Source organism: Alligator mississippiensis, chromosome 2 (assembly GCF_030867095.1).
Source record: "Alligator mississippiensis isolate rAllMis1 chromosome 2, rAllMis1, whole genome shotgun sequence".
NCBI lineage: Eukaryota > Metazoa > Chordata > Crocodylia > Alligatoridae > Alligator > Alligator mississippiensis.
This window is the reverse complement of record NC_081825.1, coordinates 106,602,588-106,621,162: the sequence shown is the minus strand read 5'-3', so window position 1 is coordinate 106,621,162 and position 18,575 is coordinate 106,602,588. Positions and strand designations below refer to the sequence as shown.

The 18,575-nt window shown below is 43.4% G+C and overlaps 1 non-coding gene across 1 annotated transcript; it reads right to left on the bottom strand.

The window, feature by feature from the left end:
* Positions 1 to 722: 722 nt before the first annotated feature.
* LOC132248962 (U1 spliceosomal RNA) lies at positions 723 to 888 on the bottom strand. Its single transcript, XR_009460431.1, has one exon. It is a non-coding gene; the product is annotated as a U1 spliceosomal RNA (small nuclear RNA).
* Positions 889 to 18,575: the final 17,687 nt, after the last annotated feature.

Sequence of the window (18,575 nt, the reverse complement as noted above, 5' to 3'; positions counted from 1 at the left end):
CATAGTGGAGAAAAAAGACAAATTTAGCTACTTTTAGGACTGTGTTTCCTCACCTTGTAGAAGTATTTATATTACATGGTTCCCTTGCTATTGGTCATCTGAATGAGGCACAGTTGTGAACTGAAAATTCACATCTCCGGCTGAAATGTGTAGCTAATTATGCTCCTATAGTATGTATTAAGATATGCCCCTTTCATTCTCTCATCTTTTTCCATATGTCAGAACCAAACCTAGGACAGCATAAGATAATATAGCATTCTGAATGTCTCTTATGAGGAAGAAAATCCCCTTTAAAAATATATAATAATAACATTTTTATAGTATCTTCCATCTTGAAAGACCACAAGGTGGCATCACATAACTGGTGACTGTTGAGGGCTAAAGGTCAAAAATAGAAAGCTGAATAATACTGAAAATAGAAACAAAACTACAATTATATATATACAATATCAGTGTTTCAAGGGCCAGATCAGTTCTGAATTCATTTAGGTAAATCCCAAGAGTCAAGTTCCAAATTTCAACTGAGCAGAGCTCAATTGTTCAAGCTATATGGCTGTAACACGGGGCAAGTATCCTTCCTCCCAGACCCATCAATCTGGGTATTCCAATACTCTCCAAATCTGTGGAAGGCATCCTATGTGCAAGCCCAAGACCCAGAGACCCTGGGGTTCAGGTGCCCCCTAGTCTCATGTGCTCTGAGCCTAAAGGCCAAGAAGCAAGCCAGGGGAAAAGCAAGAAAGCAGTTCTGCATTGCCAAAAAATTGTGCAGTCGAGTTTCTCGCATTTGGGGAAATTTGCAGGGGTCTAGCTGCTTGGAGTGCAGTGGACAGGCCTCACCCTGGAAAAATGATCTGTGTGATCATGGGATCTCCCCTGCCAGGTATATATACTACTATACTTGATCTTAGGACACAGGAACCCAAGAAATGAAAATAACACATGGTAACACTTTACTGGATAAAAGGATGGATCGATAATAACCTTTCTGTGTTTTTCTCTTCCAGCTGAATCTAACCTTTCTCTGAAGTTTTCCAAATCCTAATAAATATTTCTAAGCTATGAGCATCCTACATGCACCTGCATAATACATGAATATTTGTGAAATCACCATATCAGTAAAACACTTAAGCACACTGTTAACCATTACCTCATGAGTAATTCACAGTGATTCACTCAGATTCTTCTTAGTGTAGACATATGTTTAAACACTTTAATGAATCAAAACTTCATTGTGGAATCCATTGGACTGCTCCTGCTTTGGCAGATCTTATGCTATTACATTGTTGGAAGCATTTTGTAAAATAGTTTAAACATTTTCTGTGTTTTCTTTTGCTTTGTGGTTTGAGGAATTCTAGGTAATTTAAATCTGACATATACACCACTATACTGTCCATTACCATGTCCATTCAATTACCTATATGTGTAGGGGTGTCATACTGAGCGTGTCTACACAAGATGCTTAACTGCACGATACCATAGTTTACTGTGCAGTAAGTGCACGTCTACACGTGTGCAGACTTACTGTAAAAACAATAACAAGTAAATGCGCAGGTAGCAAATTTACTCACAGTTAATTACTGTGCAGTTATGCATGTGTAGATGTGACACGGGAGCAAGTTTGCTCATGGGTCAGCCCTGCTACTAGGGGGTTGGCCTGAGGCTACACCCAGGGCTCTAGGCTTGGAGCCTTTCCTGCCCCAGGGCTGGGCTGCCTCTATGGCAGCCCCTGCATCAGATCTTTAAAAGCCTGCAGGCACTCAGAGCCCTGGGGCATACCAGCAGGGAGCCTGAAGCCACTCCAGCCCCTGTGTTTCCCTGGGAAGGTGGTAGGTCAGCTTCACTAGCCTGCCTGCACCCCGGCCTGCTGCCTGGCACTGCACTGCTGTGCTCTGGCTAGGCCCATGCCATCCAGGCCTGCAGGCTGCTCCAGGCTGCTGCAGGCTCCAGCCAGGCCTGTCAGCCCCCAGGCCCAGCTGCAGGCAGTGTCTGGCTGCTGAGGCCAGTTCCACCTACCTGCAGCCCATCCTCAGCAGCCTGCCCTGATCTTGCAGGTGCTGTAGGGCATTGCCTCTGCCATACAGCTACCAGGACCACCTCAGGACCCTGTGCTGGGCACTGCGGGCAGCTTCCCAGGCCTGGCAGCACAGGGACAGCCATGTGAATGCCCAGAGAGATGGTGGGGGACCCATAATGGTGTCTTCCTCATCTGCAGTCATACCCATACCCGCTACCTGGGGCCCAATTGGTCACAGGAGGAAATTGGCAATCTTGTGGCACTGTGGGGTGATGCAGAGGTTGCTGCACCAGTTCAAGTGGGGCATGTAGTCAAATGTCCATGTCTATGAGGGGCTGTCAGCCAAGAAGCTAAAACACGGGCATGACCAGTCAGCATGGTAGTGCCACATAAAGGTCAAGGCCTTGTGGGCACACCAATTACAATAGTAGGTTGTGGAGTGCCTGAAAGTCCATGCTCTTTATGCAGCAACTGATGACATCGTCATGCCCCAGGACCCAGGCCACACCTTGCCTGAGCCCCTGTCCTGGCCTACCACCCGCAGCATCACATGACCAAATGATGGCCCCTTGAGTGTCCAGGAGCCTGTCCCACAGAGTTCCCTCGCTGTACCCTCCACCAGCAATTTGGGAAGCCCCTACCATGAAGCGCAGCCAGCTATGAACATGCTGTCTGTCAGAAGTGCCGGGGGGGGGGGGAGGAGGGGAGATGGGGGCTCCCAGATAGGCACCTGCTTACCGCATCCCACCATCTAAAGACACCACCCAGAGCCACAACTGTTGCTGACAGCTGGGACTGCATGGAGCTTCCAGCCATGCCAACCCTGGCACATAAGCAATGGAAGGAGGGGGCTGATGTGGCTTAATCCCCACCCAAATGCAGGGCAGGGGTAGCTGCAAGGCAAGGCAGCCTGGCCAAGGGCTTCTGGTGGCTGCAGCAGGGATGATGAGGGACTGGAGCTAGGGGCGGGGCAGGCACCGCACAGCTGGCAGGATTCAAGACTAAGCCACGAGCACCTCATTTGGAGGGGCACGGCTCCTGCTGCTATGTGCACCCCAGGAGGCATGGAGAGCATGTGCCCCCAGATATGCACAGAACAGGGCAGGCTGCTGCTGCGGGCTGGGGCCAGGGCTACTCTGGGCTCCTCCCAGTGGAGGGGGCACTGGGCTGCGCTGAGGGTGGGTGGTGGCAGTGCTCAGAAGGGAATATGGGGGGGCTGCAGGTACCCCAAAATTCACCGTAGCCCACCCAGCTCCACTGCATACACCCTGAGTGCAGCCCCCTCCCCCCCAACCAGAGAAGCCTGGCACCACCCTGGCCCCAGCCCATTTTGGCATCCTCCCCTGCCCCACGCAGATCTGGTGGCACCCACCCTGCCCCGCCTCGCCCCTTGTGGTTCTAGGACATGTGCAGCAGCAGGAGCTAGCACCCCCTCCCCATGCCCCCTGGACAAGCTGCAGCTTCATCACACGCCCTGCTCTGCCCCAGGTGGGCAGTACCAGCCCCAGGAGCAGCAGCAGCATTAGTGTTGTTTATAATCATTATTATTTATTATGAACAATGATGACTGGGGTGGGACAGGTGCAGAGGTCCCAGGGTTTCTGTCCCCTTCAACCCAGTGGCACAGCCAAGGCTGGCCCTGCTCTGGCCCCCAGCTCCTCCCACCCATACCCAGGCAACGCAGAGCAGGGACTGGGGCCAGGGCTGATGTGGGAAAACAGCCAGGGCTGGGGGGCGGTGGATTCATTGGTGCGGGGACTGGCACTGGGCACTGGGCAATGACTCCAAGTACGGGGGAAGGTGCAGTCGCACAGATACAATGGGCCCTGGCCACAAACCCAATCCTCGGCCCAGCTCAGTTCAGCTCCTTCCCAATCCCTGCTTGGTCACAGGCCCCCTTCCCTCCCCTCACCATGACCCTTTCCCCTTCCTCCCGCCCCCCCCGCCCCCCACAGATGTCCCCACCTGGAGGGGACACATGTGCTCAGCACTCCCCAGCCCAATTCTTTCTCTCCCTCTGCCCTGGCCCTTGCTTCTGCCCCCACTCCCTGCCCAGCCAGCCTGCAACCACCTGGCCCCAGGTTACCAACCCCCCACAGTATGCAGGGAAGCAGCAGACAGTGCAAAACTTTGTTAAGAAGCCTCTGCCCCTGCAGCTAGGTGGGCGTGGCCCTCTCATATGCTGAGGAGGGCATATGATAGTGGCGATGTCCTTCTCAGCAGCGGGGGGCAGGGACATGTAGCACAGCTGCATGTAGTCCTCCAAGCAATGGTAAAGGTTGTGGGGCAGCCCAAGTTTGCCCTCCATGCCATAGCTCAAGGTTCCATACCAAGTGTGCAGGTGCACCTGGAGCATCATGAGGATCAGCAGCAGCAGCAGGATGTAGTGGGTCAGGCACCCCTTGGTCCATGCAAACAGCTTCTTGTGCACTACCAGGGGCACATGCAGCAGGGACATGCTGGGGGTACAGCAGTGGTGCAAGGGGGGATGGCCCTGGGGTGCCTTCCCAAAGAGGACCCCTGTGGGAAGGGTAGGGGTGCAGGCAGCTCCTTGTCCCAACTGGGGGTCATGCCACAGCCTAGAGCACCCACGCCCCCCTACCCCAGGAAGCAGGACCAGATTGGCAACAAAAATGCGCCCGCTTCCCAGCATATGTAGACACCTGCCTGGCACCATTTACTCATAAGTAATTTATTCACGAGTTAACTGCTGCAGCAGCAAATGTACATGCAGATGTGCCCACTGTGTATTATGCTGTATAGGTGCAAATTTCATTAATGTACAAGGTACATTAGAGCAATAAAATCATATAGAATCTTTAATTGTGTCTTGCTCTGTGAATCATTTATCATGTTTAACTTATTTTTAAAAAATCTTTTTTTAATTTTCCTTATATTTATCACACTGGTGTTTATATACACACACACATGTTCAATCAGAAGTTATTTAAAACTACTACAAAGTTCCAAGCTTAGAGTGCTCTTTTCATGGTGCTGTAATACTTCTAAGCATTGTTCTGTTTTAAAAACCATTTGGGGATTTCTTCTTACTGGAACTGAAAATGTGTAGTAAAAATTCTCTAGGATGGACTCTTTTTATTATAGGAAGATAATTATTCTGAGTGTTACTATGGCTAGTATGTTTCTAGACTTCACCTTGTTTTATTGCAAGACAGTTTGGATATCATCAATACCTGAAGAAAAATGTAATATTTGTTAAACCCTTTCTACGGTTGTTCATTGTCTCACAACTTCTGAAGAGATTTATAGTGGTGTGCGGTATTTCAGAAGCCAGGAATCTTCTGTTTTCTGCCAGAAAGAGTGTTATAAAAAGGGGAACAGAGAATAGGTGATTGAGACCATAGCCAAAAGTAATATTATTAAAGGAATCTTTACAAAACTGACTGGCTAACTACAGCCAGGATCCACTGCAGCAGAATTTGTTACCCAACTACATGGTGATTTTAAGTCCTAACCCAACACCCACCAATTTTTATGGGAGTCTTTCCATGAATTTCAGTAGGCTTTGGATCAGAATATAAAAAAAAAAAAAAAAAAAAAAAAATCAGTTCATCAGTCAGTTTGTATAGGTTTACAGAATGTCCTCTTCATTCAGGCATTAGCTCATAGCAAAAGAATCAGACCTAAATTTAACCATTTCTACATTTTAAAGCAATAAGAATAAGTACTGTTTTATACCAGATATGTTAAGAGTTTTGTCACACACAAAAACATATGTGGCTAACCAAGCCCAAATGAATGCCCAAGATGAAAATACTTCTAAACTACAGGAACTCTGGGGCTGAAGCATTGCAACCAAATCGTATCCCTCTGATGCACCGAAATAAATGGGCAAGGGATAATATAGTCCAGAGCCTCTAACTGACTTAAGGCAAGGGCGCATGGAAAAGTGACTACAACAGAAATAAGGGTGAGGATTCACAGCATGTTAGCTAGTCCACAGTAATTTTTTGCATGCATGATGCCGCCACTAGGTAAATCAAAACTAACTCACAGTGGGCGCATCTACATGAGACACTAACTGCACAGTAGCTTAATACTATTGCACAGTAGCGTATTAACACGGCTTTTGCTCTGCACACTACTACGCAGTAGAAGGCTGCAAGTTGGTGCTCTTAATGAAAAAGGGTAGCTTTCATTTACCATGGGATTAAAGTATACATAAGGGAAGTAACTTTGGAGAAGATAACATTCTATAAATCTCTGCCCTTCTTTGCTTCATGGATAGCTTATTTTTGTGCCTATGTCCTTAGAAAAAAAGACTAATTTTTTTTTTTAACATAGAATCAAATTGTAAAGTTATTTGGACAACCAATGATATATACACACAAGTTTCCAGTTGAAGTCACAAAACTGTGGGCATTTGATCCCCATTGATTAACTTAGTTTGCAATCTTATTGTAAGATAAGAGGCAATGTAGAAAAAAAGGGCAATAAACTGTAGGTTAGATTATACTGTATTTCGGGTGGGATTTTTCAATACTGCTCAGAACTGCCCTAAATGTTCCTCCAGAAATTAGTGGTAAGACTTCCACTGTCTTTTATGGAGTAGAGAAAGGCTAATGTTGACAACTTTTGAAAAATCCACACTGAAAAGCCTCTTAAATCATGTTAATTTACCATAAATGGATGTACAGCCTGAGAAAAATGGCCTTTTTTATAATGTTACCATTGAAAATGGTTGCATTTAAGTCTACTGCTTAACAATATCAAAGAAAAGTGTTTGGACACTGCGGGCACATCTACACTAGACATTTACTTCAGAGTAGACTAATTAGCTGCAGAGTAAATGTCTACACATGCAGAGCTATTAGGCTGGAGTAAACTAATAAACCTGCAGCACTATACTAGGAAAGTATATGTTTCCTAGTGTGGAAGGTTAGTACTTGTGTAAATACAAGTACTAACCTTCCACACTAGGAAACATATACTTATATTGGACAGTTATTTATGATTCTCAGATATAGTGGATTTTTTATTTGGAATGTGATATAGAAGACCATGAGAGTATTAAATATTAGCACTTGTCACATAACTATGACCTTAGGCAGCCAGCCATATCTAGTGCACGCAAATGTAAAATGTTAGGAATTTCTTAATTGACTTGAAAATATGTGTAACTATGTGTTTAACAGAGAATCAATGTTCACTCTCTTATGTTATTAGAAAAAAGAACTTTTTGTAAAGGAAATATCCTTATTGAAGGCTGCACTATCAGATACGCTCACAATGCGCTTTTGTGTGGCCACTTTTTTAAGTATCAAATGCCTTGTCATACAGTAGCCTTCTTTTATTATCACAGAAAATGCTAGCATGAACTTGGTTTATGTAGCAAAAATTCCCTCTTAAATGCAAAAAATCTAACACATACTTTCATAGTTGCTCAGTTAGGATCTGGCCTGAAGGTTAGATGATCTTGGCCCAATTCTCAAACAAGATTTCTGCCTCAGTGAGTGACAAGTTGTCATGCTGACTGTTTCCCTCAGACAGGCTGTCTTCATGGAGATTGAAGGGAAGAGGTCACATCCTGTTGCAAGAGAAAAAAATGCAGCTTTTATACTCTTATTCTTTCTAAGAAAAAAACCCTACAATCTGGCTGGTGTATATCAGTTCAAACTACACCAGCAATGACTAGGGCCCAAAAAAACTTTTATTTAAGCATCTATGTTTAAACAGGAAGGCACAGAGAAACCAGACTAGGAAGGTCCCCTCTAAAAAAAGGGAGATTTAAGATTTTCTCTGAAAGACTACCAAAAAGTCAATTATATTTCATTAGCAATCCTTTTTACTTTTCAGACATTTCTTCTCTAAAAAATTGATACTCACTAAAATGGTTAAAAGGGTTTTGTGCCCTTCATCTTACTGATGATTATTCAGTCTTTTAAAACATAATTAATGACACCTCACCCAATTCCCTATGAAAGCCAAGTTAGATTGGCATGGATCATTTTTGAAAATCATACAATGAGCATAAAATGGTGTTAGCTATTCGGTAATTCATCTTCACACCACCCTTGTAAAGTAAGTAATCATTCCTAAAGGAAAGGGGGAAGAAGGAATAAAGAGAAATGAAGTGATTAGCTAAAGTGATTAATTAGCAGAGCTAATAGTAGGAACTTCAAAGCCCATTATCATTTTCTTCCAAACTTGCACTGCTTCCTTGACTTCTAATCAAAACCATTTTGGCCCTCTTTAGAGATCTTATTTATGGGCATTGCTTATGATCGGGAGACCTATTATGTTGCTACTACAACATGTCAATCCACTTTACACTCCATAACAAGAGAATTGTTGGCTGCCTTATTGAAATTATGGTAGCTGGTAAATGTGCATCAGAGCTGCAGGCAATGAATTTTGTTGTACTAAGAGACTGCCAATTTGCAAGTCCAAATTAGGCACATTAGCTTGATCAAAATAATAATTGCTCATTCTAACTCTTCACTCATCTGTTGAATCAAAGCTGAACCGAACCTTTTTTTGGTTAGAGTTTGTGAGTGGAGGGAAAGTCAGCCTTGCTTGAACTTGAATGTAAGTGTTACCAATAACTTGTTTAATAAGAGCAGACTCAAATCTGGCCCCCCACTTTATTTTCCCTGACTGCACAGAGGATTTCTAAAAGATAGCTCTTTAAATCTTTTAAAATCTTTTATCTTGTAAAACAATAGCTAACAAGAACTTACCTCTGCCAGCATTCTTTACGGATGCAGTCATCCTGCTTTGTCATACAGCTAAAGCTCAAGGGCTTGTTAGGTGCCAGAAACTGTGCTCTCTTGATTTGTTTTAAACAGAGGTTGAGCAGGTGATCAGCCCTACATTGATTTGGACAGGAATGTAGGTGATCAGCCCTACATTGATTTGGGTAGGAATTTTTCTTTCCTTTTTCACTAGAATTTGGTCCTGGGGATACTAAATTGTTTCAATTAGATACAAACCCAGAGGGCACAGCTACATGCGATGTTTACTGCACAGTTGACTAATTAGGTGTGCAGCAAACATCTCTTCATCTACACGTGTGCCTTTATTAGGCTAGAGGAAATACATTTACTCTGCAACAGAAGAATACTTGAAATATCCCAGATCCCCAGGGCCCTCTGCCAGCTGGGGTTGCTCTGGCCCAGCTCAACATGTGATGCTCACAGGCACACATGTTGATTCAGTGCTTGGGAGCGATAAACTCTGGGCCAATAAGCCCTGCAGTTTAAAGTTTAAAGAGAAGCTTTAACAAGTCCTTATCAAAACCAGAAAGCAGCAAAAATTGTCTGCTATAGCATCTACAAGCTTAAAAATGTGGCTTATTTCTAGCATCCACTGTTTTGGGGGCTACACAGAAAAGATACATTCACTGAATACCTGAGGATATACCCACTTCACCCTTCTGGCATTGCATACTAGGGACAAAATCACGGGTGAGTGATGACAAGAGGCAGAAAACTAAATAAAATATGTTATTTACATTTATATAAATGATAAAGAGTTCTTCCCATCTGAATCTTTCATGCAATTCCAGATAACTGTCTAGTAGGTAGGTCAGCTTGTTGTGTTGGGGGTTTTTTTTTACCATAGATCTGAAGTGGGGCTAAGGCTGGGACTCTAAAAAGCAGGTAAAAAAGATATGCACCTCTTGGATTTGAGGCAATCTCATCATACAGAGATAGCAACAGTTGTTGTTAGAGAGATGAACAGAAACCACAGAAGCTCAGAAGTAAAGTACTCTGTGAATAAGGGCGTGAGAAGTCAGAAAGGCAGGTAGAGCCATAGGGAGAAAGTGCACAGGAGGCCATTCCTGCAGAGAGGGAGAGTTCCTGCATAGGGCTTCAGTGAGTGTCATGTGTAAAAGCAAATTGGTCTCCGAGGAAAGCTAACCTATGTATAAAGGACAGTCTAAAAAGCACTATATATGCTTTAATGACATGCTCCTCACCACAATATCTCCGTGCCTGACTTCCTCTCAAAGCTGTCCTCGTACCTTTCACCTGACTTCTTCTTAAAGGGCAAGGTGACTACTAAACAGAAGTAGAATAATAATGTGACTGTATTCCCTAACGAATAAACCAGGTGCTCCCGGGCGCTGGCTGCTCCAAACTTGGTATCTCATTTGTTACAAGCTAGCACAAAGCTCCTCTGGGCACACTGGACCCAAATAAATTCCTTAAAACACTAAATGAATTGAGACAGCTTTGGTACAGAAATCAGGGTTTTTACTTCACGTGAACAGATTGAAAAGGTCTGACATTTAGTCCCACGTGACCTTTATCAAGGACAATACAGAGCATACAGTTTTTGCCCTAATAAAGTGTTGTAGCCAGGAGTCTTTGACTTTGATATAGGTCGTTTGGGTCCAAAATGCTGGATGTTTCAGCTGCCTTCACTTGAAACAAAAAGTGTATTTTTACTGTGCAGATGTCCTAATTTGTAATGTTATTAAACTATGTTGGTCTAGTTTCAGGAAGAACTTTGTCTGGCTGGCTTTTGTTATTTTGTATCAGCTACAACCTATTCTGTTGTGCCTGTTTATGTCTGCAAAGACATTTCTTTCAGCTCAGGCGTTCTGGCCATTTGATCACACAGATCATGTGAGCAGAGCTTTTACTGATAAGACTAAACAGAAACAAATGTCTAAGCAGAATAGAAACATCTCAGTCAATTTTTAAAATAACTCATTCATTAAACCATGGAACTAAATAGAAAAGCTTGCCATTTGTGCATGTAGTCACACTGTACTTAGAATAATTGGGACCAGCTGTTATGCTTTTCTGTTTCTGGAAGCATGTAACATTGCACAAGGCTAACAGAGCAAGAGCACAGACAGTGAAGAAAGAAGTTTAAGCATGTAGTTTAAGTCTCAATAATTGTTCATGCTCCTTTTTGGAAATATTCTGATTCAGGCAATGAAAGCCAACTTGAAAGGCAGCTTTCTGAAAGCAATATATTTTAACTCTCGTTTTGACTTTCATTTTCATCATGTAATTTCCACACACTCTAGCAAAGTCATTATTTTTTTCTTTTTCAGTTTCCCCCCTCTGTACATGTTTATTCAAGACAGACCACCTTGAATCAATTAAATACACGAGGAACAGAGACAAGGTTTACTTAATCATCCGAAGGGGCAGGAGGAGAAAATATTCTGGAAACTATTTCCTGCTAATAATGCTTAGAATTGCATACTTCAAACTTCCCTACCCTTCTTGAAGAAAGGGTGGCTACTTGAAAAGAGGGCTTGCTTAAAACTATAGATGTGCTACAAAGGCTGTGATGATTCATGTACTGCAACAAAAGAAATACTAATTCAGAGGCAAATTGTGTCTCACTGTATATGCAATTTCAGGGAAGTGAGTGAAGAGATATAAGATTACTCAGTTTCTACCCCCCATACAACTACCCACATTGCAGACTATAGCATGAGCTTATAGCAGCACCATTGGCCAAATTATTTGTAGGCTCATGGAAGTCAGGTGTGGTCCCAGATGACTGGAAAAAGGCCAATGTGGTGCCCATCTTTAAGAAAGGGAAGAGGGATGACCCCACAAACTACAGGTCAGTCAGTCTGACCTCGGTCCTGGGTAAAATCTTTGAAAAGTTGGTTAAGGAGGCCATCAACTACAAGCTGGTAACAGATGGGGTGGTAAACAGCAACCAGCATGACTTTGTGGAGGGCAGATCATGCCTGACAAACCTTGTGTCATTCTACAACCAGGTTGCTTACCATCTGGATGAGGGACATGAGGTTGATGTCATCTACTTAAACTTCAGTAAACCTTTGACTCGGTCTCCCATGAGATTCTCTCTAACAAACTGGAGAGTACTGGGATGGACTAGTTTACAGTGAGGTGAGTGGACAACTGGCTCAGAAGCCACTCCCAGAGAGGGAGGGCCATCTCCAGTGGATCAGTGCTTAGACCCATGTTATTCAATACATTCATTAATAATTTGGATGAAGGGGTACAAAGCACAATGATTAAGTTTGCAGATGATACCAAGCTGTGGCGAAATGTGAGCACACCAGAGTGTAGGGAAAAGATCCAGAAGGACTTTGACAGACTGGATGTATGGACAGAATGAAATCAGATGAGGTTTAACAGGGAGAATTACAAGGTCCTGCATCTGGGTAGGAAGAACCCTTAACCACAACTATAAAATAGGTGGTGGCCTACTGGTTGACACAACATCTGACTGGGACCTGGGGGTCACGATCGACTGGAAGATGAATATGACTCAACAGTGTGATGAGGCTGCCAAAAGGGCAAATAAAACTCTGGTGTGCATCAGCCGCTATGTGGTCAATAGGTCCAGGGAGGTACTCCTCCCTCTATTCAGAGTTGGTGAAGTCTCAGCTGGAGTACTCTGCCCAGTTATGTGCACCGCACTTCAAGAGGGACATAGATAATCTTGAGAGAGTACAAAGAAGGGCCACACATTTGATTAAGGGCATAGAGGGTAGGCCTTATGAGGAGAGACTCCAGGAACTGGGCCTGTTCAGCCTGAGGAAGAGAAGGCTGAGAGGTGACATGATAGCAGCCTACAAGTACCTCAGGGGGGAGAATCAAGAACTAGGAGATCAACTATTCAGGAGGGTGAGGAGTATCCTCAAGGGAGGATGAGGACAAATAAATTAATAGAGGGTAAACTCAGGTTGGATATAAGGAAAGACTTCTTCTGTGTAAGGGTCACCAGAATCTGGAACATGCTCCCAGCAGAGGTGGTAAACTCACCCTCCTTGGAGATGTTCAAGACAAGGCTGGACAGGCAACTTACTGAGCTCATCTGAGCCCAATACTTCCTGCCTACAGCAGGGGACCAGGCTTGATGATTGTACAGGTCCCTTCCAGTTCTATGATTGTATGAGGAAGAGATCACAATCAAGTATCTGCAAGGGGCAGGAACTTTACCAGTGCTTTTCCTTTGATGAATATTAAAGGCCAGCTTCAAAAGGAGGGATAGTTTCATAGTAGATAGAGAGAAGTTTGGATAATGCCTAATGTGTAGCCTGATGGTTAGCTTTCCTGGGAAGAAAAACATACAGGTTATAGTCCCCTCTGAGTAAAAGTGCAGGTGGGGTGTAGACAGTTACCCTAACTACTAGGCTATTGGACTAAAATAGGGCTGTCCAACTAGCATCCATGGGCCCCCAGCAGCCAGCTCTCCCCCTGCCACATGGCTGTGCAGGCCACATGAGGTTACATGCTGCATCCTGCACAGCATACATAACAAGAAGGGAGTAGGAAGCCATGTGTTGCCGCCACAGCCTGTACAAGAGCTAAATGCCATCCACTGAGGATATGGGGATGGCTCCATGCTGCTGTTATTGCAGCCCATACAGCAGGGAGAACCTGGGGGTCCAACCCTGCAGCATGCAGCCCACATAATGTTTAACCTGGATTCAACAGGCAGGTGCCATGTGTGTTCCAGTGATGAACAGCTCTAGGCTAAAACATGGGATGGCTACATTGTAGCTGGAACAAAACCTCCCAGCTGTGGTTTTTGTCTGACTACAATTTGGGGACTGCCTGGCCTTATGTGCATATCTGAGACATCATGCACCTACCTGGCCAAAGCACAGCCCTATGGAACATGTCCAGTAGCCATGCACATGCTGAATTGCAACCTTCACTTAAGTACCAAAACTGAAGATATACAGATGAGTACTGTCTTTTAGCACTTCAAGTGAAACAGTGTAACCCTTTGTGTCTCCATCACAATCTGAACCCCATTATTCCTGAGGCAATAAAACTTATACACTCTTCCTTACTTGGAGATTGTGGCTGAATCATAGCTGATATTGCTTTTCCTTCAAAGTACCTAAAGATTTCAACAAGCTTTACAATAAATTACAATGTATATGTAATATTGAGGGATTCTTGAAGTAGACCTTCAACTGAGCTGGATGATATTGGCCTTAGAAAAATGCACAGCGGGTGCAAAACAATATTCATATATATTTCCATTTCCTTTTGGGGTTGGTTTGCTTGCTTTTGTTTTTTGCTAAGAATTTCTCCCTTGTTACCATCCTTACAGATCTCCAATGACAAAAGGAGTTGACCTCACTTTTCATAGGGATATGGAGTGACCCAGGATACACCACCTTTACTGTTCAGCTATCAGGAGCAGGGAAGGGAAAGGTATTACTGAGTTTATGAGAGATTACATGAAGCCCATTTTCATAGACCTGCCAATCCTGAATCCAGTCTCATAGTCTCATAGTGCTTAGGGTCGGAAGGGACCTAAACAGATCATCAGGTCCGACCCCCTGCCCTGGGCAGGAACGAGTGCAGGGGTCATAACACCCCAGCCAAATATCTGTCCAGCCTCCTCTTGGAGACCCCCAAGGTAGGAGAGAGCACCACCTCACTTGGGAGCCCATTCCAGAGCCTGGCAGCCCTAACTGTAAAGTAATGTCTCCTGATGTCCAGCCTGAACCTTCTCTCTAACAATTTGTGGCCATTATTCCTAGTAACCCCTGGTGGTGTCTGGGGGAACAGAGCCTCACCCAATTTCCGCTGGTCCTCCTTGGTGAGTTTGTAAATGGCCACCAGATCCCTTCTCAGCCTTCTCTTGTAAAGGCTGAATAGATTCAGGCCCTTTAGCCTCTCTTCGTAGGGCCTGCCCCACTGCCCTTTGACCATGTGAGTGGCTCTCCTCTGGACCCTCTCAATGTTAGCCACATCCCTCCTGAAATGCAGCGCCCAGAACTGGACACAGTACTCCAACTGTGGCCTGACCAGATGCATAGACGGGAAGGATCACCTCCATGGACCTGCTTGTGATGCATCTGTAGATGCGCAACAAGGTGTGGTTAGCCTTACTGACTGCTTCCTCACATTGATGGCTCATGTTCATTCTGGAGTCAACAATGACTCCAAGATCCCTTTCTGCCACTGTTTTGACAAGAGAGGTGTTCCTCAGCCTATAGGTGTGTTGCTGGTTCCTTTTTCCTAGATGCAGTACCTTGGAAGAGGGAAGATATTATAAGTTACAAAGTTATCCTTATCTTGAGTTGGAGTATTCCACATGGAACAATCCTGCCGCCATTCCCCAGTCCTGGAACACAGAGACCTTCAACCTCCACAGATGTCCCCAGTACCTAACGAAGGTTTGAGAGATCTGTATAGATTCGACTGAAAGGATTGGATAGAGGAATCTGTGATTTGTAGGAAATGTAGGTATATTTCTCCCCTGCAGAGATTCTGAGTGAACAAAAGTGAATTAAGTCAATCAGGCTCTGATTGAAAGAGAAGCTGCTACAAGCACACATCTGTTATCTGTCCTACAGCGCTCACTCATTTGCATTCTCCCTCCCCCACCGCACCAACTTCTCCTCCCTGAGGCAAATATTTGACAAATCCAGATTAAGATGATGTTGAGACTGATTTTATAATAGTAGAGCGGAAACAATTTTGTCTCTAATAACAGCCTATTCCTACAGCCTAAAAAAGAAACTTCTCCCTATGGGAGAGAAATCTAAAATAAAAACTAGGTACATTTCTGGACAGGGGATCAAAGTTTTAGTTGAGCCTCGAGGTAATTGCAAGAACCAAGTGACCCCCTGCATGTGCCTTGTGAACTGACCTCAAGATTCAATAAAGCATAAGCTTCAAGGTTTGCATGCTCAAGAATAAGTTCTGTACCAGTATATTTTAGTAGAGCATTTTTAATGTGAGAAGGTCATTTCTCTTAATAGAAATGGTTCTTTTTTCCTTTTTTTAATCAGAGATTACACCAAGTACAAGGTTACAATACTGTCCAATGCTGTTGCCTTTGCATAAATCTAGTGAAGTTACCAGAAACAGCATGAAAGATGGGGAACGCCAGCTTCTTCAATCCTTTTTCTCTGATTACCTCACAAAGTTCATGTACTCAAGCAGTTGAGTTAGCTCCCTCTGATGAGGTCCCCACCATTCTTAATCATTCTTCCTCTTCCTGGAAAGCTCTTCCTCGAATACTGTCACACCCAATTCATACATTTGGCTAGTAAGGAGATCCTAGATGCTGAGGAGGCCCCTTTCTGCAATCAGAACTGCTATTAGTCCTGATCCCTATGCCTGCCCAAGGCACTTTGTTCACTGAAACTTTTCAGGGGAGCAGGAGTCCACATTAGAAAAGCTACTTGGAAGGCTGAGGCTGCAGCAAGACTATATACCTTGGATGACCCTAACAGCAACTCTGAACAGGCTGGCACAGCTTCACAGAGGAAACTAAACTGTTCAGGTTCCCAGGGAAGAATAACAATCTGTCTCATCGACCTTTTCCACTAGAAGTATTTTATACGAGTTATTTGTGGGGGGAAAAATATCTTTGTATTTATTCCTTAGAAATCTTAGAAATATTTTTACTATCAAAGGGAATAGTAAAAATAGCATTACGTTTTGTGTCTGGCTTCCAAAACTTTATGATATCAGTAATGCATAACACATGAACAGTTCCCAAAATGTGTCAAATACTGTGACAAATTCAGGCAAGTATTCAGGGCTTAACTCTCCTCTCTGTCTGAACTTTATTCAACCTAGGGGAAGAGTAGCCTTGCAGGTTGCAGCAATCTGATCCTGTGCTATCCTACGTCAGTGGTAATGAGAACTGTGAAAGGGCTGCTTTAAATTTCACAGTAGTGTAAGGCTCCCACAGGATGTATGATACTTCACAGCAGAGACTCCCCATGCCTTAAGAAGGGTGACTGTACCCAAAAGCTTGCCAATAATTTTTTTTCCAACTACTCAGTTGGTCTAATAAAAGATATCACATCTACTCAAAGAACTTTGCCTGCCTTCACAGGCTATGCACATTCACTTAGCAATGTCTACCTATTAATGACCCAGATTCTGATACACTTACATTAGACAGCATCTTAATCTATAAATAGTTCCATTCATTTCAAAGGTGCAATTCACAGATACAAATGTTACACAGTGCAAGAGTGCAAAATCAAGAGGTGTGTGTGCATGCATGTGTGTGTATATACATACACACTACATAGATATCAATATAGATATATGCAAACACACACCGCATTACCTTGATATCTAAACATATGCATGCACAAATGACCTATCATATATTACAAATATAAATCAAGCTTTGAGACCATTGACTCGAAATAAATTATTTTTAAAAATTCAGGTTCTTAGGTGATGTAAATGGTCATTGTTCAAGTGACAGTAGATAAGGATGTGGTCCTATGTTTAAGTATATTGGAGGGCATAGAATCTACCTATATGTGAACACACACACACACACACATATATATATATATATATATATATATATATATAAACATACTCAATATAAGTATACTTCCTGGTTTTTCCAATTGGGGAAAAACATTAAAAAGCCCTATCTAGCCTCTCCTTTCCTGCAATTAGAAGAGATCCTAAGATGACATAAGCTAATTAAGGAGAAACGGAAGGATGGTATGTATGTGTAACTGTTGCCCTAAAAAAGGAAATGGTATCAATAATGCAGCAATAAAATACTTGAAAGGAAATGGATTTTTGATTAAGTCAGTTTTCAAAGTCTATCCCCAGAAAAGAGAATAATGCCTTTAAATTGCTATTAATGATGACTGCTTGTGCTAATGTTTTGCCCTTTGGAGAAAATACAACTCAGTAATACAAGAGCTACATAATAAGCATCTTTATCTCCTTGGAATTCACAGGCCTTTTGTTATTTTTTTCTCTCGCAATCTTCCTGTAAACCAAATACCACTTGAGCTGATTCACACAGACCCTTGAGAGGAAGATACGGAAGGGCAGTCAGTTTTCTCATGAGAAGTTCAGCATGGAGAAGTTCCCTTTCCATTCCAGCAAATCCTAAGACATTTTGCACCCAGCTTGACCTGACAGATGTAACTCTTCTGCTTTCACTCCTTAATTTGTTTGCATTTGGCTCAGGTTCAAAGCTTTTTTTAGTGCCCGATGGTTTTCCTTGCTGGAGCAGATAGGAATTATTAAAAAGCCAAGACCTCTCTCAGGCTTCACTACAAGGAGAGAGAGCGGATTCTCCTTGGAACTTACAGAAAAAGGGGCAGATGAACTGACAGCCAAGAGCTCCCATTTTGCCAGCTTGAAGGATCTTGCCTGCAGCCAGTCACCATATGTCTGGCTCCAAACTATGGAACAGACAGGCCAGAATGATACACAGTATTCAGATGGTCTGCCCTTTCTCTCAAGAGGGAGAGTACACTTTGAAGCTTATATTATCTGGCTTTCCTTTCCAATGTGATTCTTAAAAGGCCCAGTTCTGGAAAGCTCTAATCTTAAACTTTCACACGATAATGTAATAGTTATTTGGAAAGAAACTGAATAGTGGTGAAAAGCAGTCTATTCTAATATATACACACAAATGTATCCGTGCACCTCATTTTTATAGACACACTTGAAACATATCAAGTTACATCCTTAGCCCCACTGAACCCAGTCATAATTAATTCGTTTGAATAGGTAAACCTGTCAACTAGCATGTTTAGAGAATGTGATGCTTATGTTAAGTAAATGAATGATATTAGTTTAGTTAACTATGTGTAAACTAAACTAATATAGAAAAAAGAGAGATA